The sequence below is a fragment of the Vulpes lagopus genome, chromosome 7, assembly GCF_018345385.1.
Source record: "Vulpes lagopus strain Blue_001 chromosome 7, ASM1834538v1, whole genome shotgun sequence".
Lineage (NCBI taxonomy): Eukaryota > Metazoa > Chordata > Mammalia > Carnivora > Canidae > Vulpes > Vulpes lagopus.
In genome coordinates this window covers 47,988,658-47,994,362 of record NC_054830.1, presented here as the reverse complement: position 1 = coordinate 47,994,362, position 5,705 = coordinate 47,988,658, and the positions used below count along the sequence as shown (strand labels likewise).

Sequence of the window (5,705 nt, the reverse complement as noted above, 5' to 3'; positions counted from 1 at the left end):
ACAGTTGTTTGGAATGGTAAGCCAGGTGATTTCCTCCAGAATCAGGACACGGGTCTCTCTTTACCCTTACTTTGAACATTTGGGACAGATTTTCCAGAATTTAATGTTATTGGAAGGTCTCATGGATTTGTCTTGTTGGTAGTAGTGATTTTATGTCCTCAACAGTTGAAAGAAGGTGCTAGAAGTAGAAAGAGTTTATATGAAAGAAGGTGCTAGAAGTAGAAAGAGTTTATATGACATCTCCTGAAACACTAGTTTGAGAGATTCTGCTTTCTCAGCCAGGATACGTTCCCAGTATATTACTCCTATTCTCTACTCTTTGTTGAAGAGGCTACTTTTCAGAGGGGGCCAAATGGCAAGTTTCTGGCCAAAAAACTATCAGGACTCTTGGAAAAGGGTTTCTATTCCGCAATAAAAAGACAGAGCTTCAGGAGGAGATCTGTAGCTTTTTTATTTTTACTGCTTAAAGTGCAGATGTAAAGCCTGGAGATATGGCAGCCATTTTGTTAATGTGAGGATGAATATCATACATCAAGGTTGGGAGGCAATGTAGGAGAAGACAACTCAAGTTCTTCATATCATCCTTGATCAGCTATAATAGGCCACAACTGTCTGCCTACAGACTTTGTTTCTTAAGAAAAATAAATCCTGGGCAGCCCGGGTGGCTCAGCGGTTTAGCGCCACCTTCAGCCCAGGGCCTGATCCTGGAGACCCAGGATCGAATCCCATGTTGGGCTCCCTGCATGGAGCCTGCTTCTCCCTCTGCCTGTGTCTCTGCCTCTCTCTCTCTCTCTCTCATGAATAAATTAATAATAAACAAAATCTTTAAAAATATAAAAAAAATTTAAAAAAAGAAATCCCTAATGGTAGTTTTCTGTTTGTTGAATTTTTAATTTTTCCCCCCAGATTCTTCTTTTCTCATGTGGATACCCTTCAGTGACATAGGGCCTCATCCACTTCTCCCTAACACATCCTGCCTCCACTTGAACCCACTGATGAATACCCTAATTAAAATTTTAATTTAATTTAATTTTAATTTGAAAATTTAAAAATTTAAAACATTTTTGTGTGTCAGACCTATTTCATTTGTTATACGTAACCACTTAAAATACTGGGGGAAATTACAATGCATTTAAAATTAAGGAGTTCCCATGTAATCCCTAATATGACTGAAAAATTAGAAATTAGATTTTTAAAAATTTCACTATAAAATGTTCATGCATACACATGTGGAAGAATTATATAGTGAGCTCCTATACATTACATAAATTCAGCAGTTTTCATTTTGTTGTATTTACTTCATCACATAACTCTGTTTGTTAACCCTGGGATCTGAGATCATTTATTTGTGATTTCTAATAATTAGGTAAAATTCTGTGTTTATAACTATTAAGGAATCTTTGAGAAAGAATTATGTGCAGCTCTGCCAATTTCCCTCCAGAGATACAGACTTGGAGATGTCTAGATGTGAGACTGCTAAGCTTAGGGAAGAACATTACTTCCCTATATTCTCAATTTACCTTTGGTTCAGGGGCCTTCTACGCACAGGTTTTTTGTTTTGTTTTGTTTTTGTTTTTGTTTTTGTTTTTTGCACAGTTTTTGAAGTATGGCCTGTCCTGGGCAGGATCAGGAATAAGACATGGCTGGAAATACAGATTCTTTGGTTCTGTTTCAGTGCTTCTAAATGAGAGTTGCTAGAAACAAGCTTTGTCATTAAAGTTTGAGAACTAGTATTTTCCAGAAATCAGCTATACAGTGTTAGGTGGTGGTGGTTGAGGGCTTGTTATTACACATTCCTTCTTATAGTTCATCTTCTTTGAGATATACCACCTCCCCCCCCCCCTTTTTTTTTCCTAAAAACACCATCACATGGGGAAATTTTTAACCATAATATGGGTAAATGTGTACAATCTTACCAGGGCCAGTGGATCTGTTGTAGATCAAGTTCACCTCGACTGTCAGGTCTTTGTGGATATTGATTACCTTCATTAGTACAATTGATCTGATAAAATGTAAAGCAACAGATGAACAAATTAATATTTAAACTGCCTCCATTGTTGAAGAACTGAGGATAGATGTGACACTTCTCTCCTGTCATGACAATTGAGGGGAATTCTTGCTGACCTTTGTTTTTTACTTTCAAGTTTCTCCCCAAGAAGAATGAGGAAATGATCTGTGTGTAATTGTAGGATTCAATAATATTTATATTCCAATCCTTATAATGTCAGAAGCTTTAGTCTGGAATCTTTTGTTCAAAATAAGTGCACATATACCCCAGTGGGTCATACAAGTCATTCTTAATGTGGAATCAGAGTCTTCAGTTGGAAAATGGGAACATGGGAAGTATTAAGGAATCTTTTTTTTTTTTTTAATTTTTTATTTATTTATGATAGTCACAGAGAGAGAGAGAGAGGCAGAGACACAGGCGGAGGGAGAAGCAGGCTCCATGCACCGGGAGCCTGATGTGGGATTCGATCCCGGGTCTCCAGGATCGCTCCCTGGGCCAAAGGCAGGCGCCAAACCGCTGCGCCACCCAGGGATCCCCAGTATTAAGGAATCTTTGAGAAAGATTCATACACAACTCTGCCAAGTTCCCTTTGGAGAGATAGAAATGGATTCATCCAGATATGAAATCCTTATACTTTGTTTTGACCTATTCTAAATTTCTTCCATTTAAGAGAGAATGAGCAGAAAGCCAATGATATCAGAATGAGATGATTCAGTAAGTCAGGTTAGTGGGACCAACAATTTCAATTTTCCTGAGATTGGAGGGTTTTCCAGGAAGCTGGATTTTATGTGCTAAAACCAGCAAAATCCCAGGAAAAATTGGAATGGCCAGTCACTGTCAAATGAGAAAACTGTATAAAAATGGGTGGTTTCTAAAATCTTCTATTTCTCTATAATGGGTTCTTACTCTGAACATGAGGTTCCCAGAAGCCAAGATAGCTGACCCTAACTTTTTTTTTTTTAAACTTTTTTAAACATTGCAACTTTATTAGATTTTTCTATTTTACTGGCTGTTTGGACTCAACAAAGGCCTTAGGAAACCTGTAACTTTAACATCTTCAGGTGTCATAGTACAGAACACAAAATGTGATTAGATGGCACAAGAGCAGTCAGCCTGTGCAACTGTTAACATCACAGCTGTGGTCATTGCATGTTTTTATAATTCAATCATAAACATAAAAATATTCAGTATCATGTGCAGGTTCTCTGTTCCTGCTGTGCAAGACATCATCCAAAAACAAGTCAGTTTATCAGACGAGGCCTAATTAATGACAGGTACCAACAGGTGCTGCTGTGCAGGTAGGTCAAAACTCTGCCTCATATTTCAGGATGAGAAATTAGCAAGTCTATGAAAAACTGCTCTCTTTTGGGCCCCTATTTCTACACCTCCATACACATTCCCTCCTCAACGTGTCCCATTATCCTTTCCTCTAGTGTATGGATAGGACTTAGTGGCTACTTTCCAAGTGAGAGTGGTGTTTAGGGTTTTGCTGGGTTCAGGGGAAGAGGGTGGATGGATGGATGAATGGACAAACTGACAAAAAGAGGAGGGAAAGAAAACATTTCAAAACCTTCTTATTTAATAGAAAGCTCTCCAGATACCTCTCAGAATATAAACAGAGCTTGGTGTAAAGAATATCACTGTGATGACTAAGACTTCTATAAGGAGTTAGGCAGTATCTTGATCTATCCTCACCCCCTAACAGATTTTCCTAAAACACGTGGGATAGAGAGGAAGTACATACATCCCTTTCCAAATGAGGGCAATGTTACTCTTCCCAAAAAATAATGTTACACCACTGGCTCCTGAAGGCAGCAGCTGCCCGCCAGCCACTTTGGAATGGGCAGTTACAGCTGTGCACTTTGGAACCTGTCAGGTCTTGAGTTTGATGTCTGAGGAGTTTCAGTCCACCTCCATCCCATGAGGGGCATTGGAGTTTGGTGGCTGCAGTCAGCATTCTATCCTTTGATCACAGCGATTGGTCTCAGTTATTGGCCCTCTTGCTGATTCCAGCATCATAGCAGGTGTTCACCACATCCGTCACATTCTTATAGGACTCAGGACCCTCTTCCATAACCAGTTTGGGTGAGGCAACTTGGATTGTGATTTCCATATCTGCCAGTTTGTCCAAGATATCCTGGAAATCTAAATTACAATGAGATTTTGCTCAGGACAATGCATGGCCTAATCCATGGCAAGTCGTCCCAAAGGTCTCTGTCATGCCCTGCTCGGTGCCAGTAAGAATGCAACTGCAGGTGCCCATGGTGCCACCAATGAGTTGGTAATCCACAGCAATGAGGGGATGGTGAGGAGAGAAAGCCCAAGTGGATCCCTTCCTGTGTACCAACACTGTCCGTTCCTTTCCTTCCACAACATGCTGTTCTACTTTGGCAATATTGTGAGAAATGTTGTAGATCACATGTAGGTCCAAGTCATCAGGGGTTGTTTTGAAGACCTTGGCAAAAGCCTGATGGATTAGGAAGGTCATGGAAGAGTGGTTGACCCAGGCATAGTTCCCAGCAGCTGCCATCCCCTTCAGATAGTCCTGACCCTCTGGGGAAGCAATCCAAGCACAAGCCAACTGATGGTTGTTGACTATAATCTTGTCTCTTTTCATGGCTTTTTCCATAGCTACCAGTGTGGCTACTTGGTGGCCCAAGCCTCTGTTTCCAAGTGGATCATCACATATACTTGTCCCTTATGGTCGATGCCCATTTTCTTAGCAACATAATCATTGAAAATCTCATCCACAACTTGGATTTCTGCATAGTGGTTGCCTGCTCCCAGGGTCCCTAACTGAGGAAGGCCTCTTTTCTTAGCCTTTGCAGAGACCTTATTGGGGTTGGCCTGCAACATCCTGTTGTACTCCTCATAGTGCTCCTTGTTCACAGCCCAGGCATAGCCTTCCCTCAGGGACCAATCCACACCCATCTCCAAGGCCTCATCCAAGTCTTTGGCACTCATGGGGATGACACCTTTTGAACTCACTCCGACGGGAATATAGTCAAACATAGCTTGGGCAAGCTGCTCCTTCACAGGCTGGACATCGCTTTCATCTAAATAGGTTCTTAGCAAGCGGACATCACAGTTGATGTCAAATCTGACCCCACCTGGGGATACCACCGCATCGGGGTTTTTCATATCAAAGGCTGCCATATTCCCAATAGCAAACCCATAATCTGAATGGACATCAGGAAGCCCAACATCTCTATGAACAATCCCAGGCAGGGCTGCCACATTGCCAATTTGTTTCATGGCTGGTAAGAAGCCACCAACACCACCACCTTGACAGGCATTTCTTAATTCCTCAAACATTAATTTTTCCAGAGCGTCATTCATATAGAAAACCTTCCACCTGCATGTTGGGCATGAAGCCCTTCTTGATTCTTCAGTTTTTATTGATCTTTTCCAAGAACTGTAGTTCATCATTATAGCTGCGACTCATGGCAGCAACAATGGTGATGAAAGCTCCCCTGACCTTAACTTTTTGTCATTACCAGATAGAAGCACAAGATTCATGTTTCTAAGTGGGGACTTAGCAGAACATTAGGCTAATTAAACCAAGTTCTGAATCTTATGAAGGAGCAAAGTGGTATGTCTTCCATGAAGAAAAGCTGTAGCTTTGACTCTTCATGGATTCTTGATCCATGAGGATGGAAATAAGACTAGTGCAATTGACTTAATTAGCTCTATTACT

The 5,705-nt window shown here is 40.9% G+C and overlaps 1 pseudogene; it reads right to left on the bottom strand.

Annotated features, from left to right (window-relative positions):
• Positions 1-3,966: 3,966 nt before the first annotated feature.
• On the bottom strand, positions 3,967-5,453 carry LOC121494481 (annotated as a pseudogene).
• Positions 5,454-5,705: the final 252 nt, after the last annotated feature.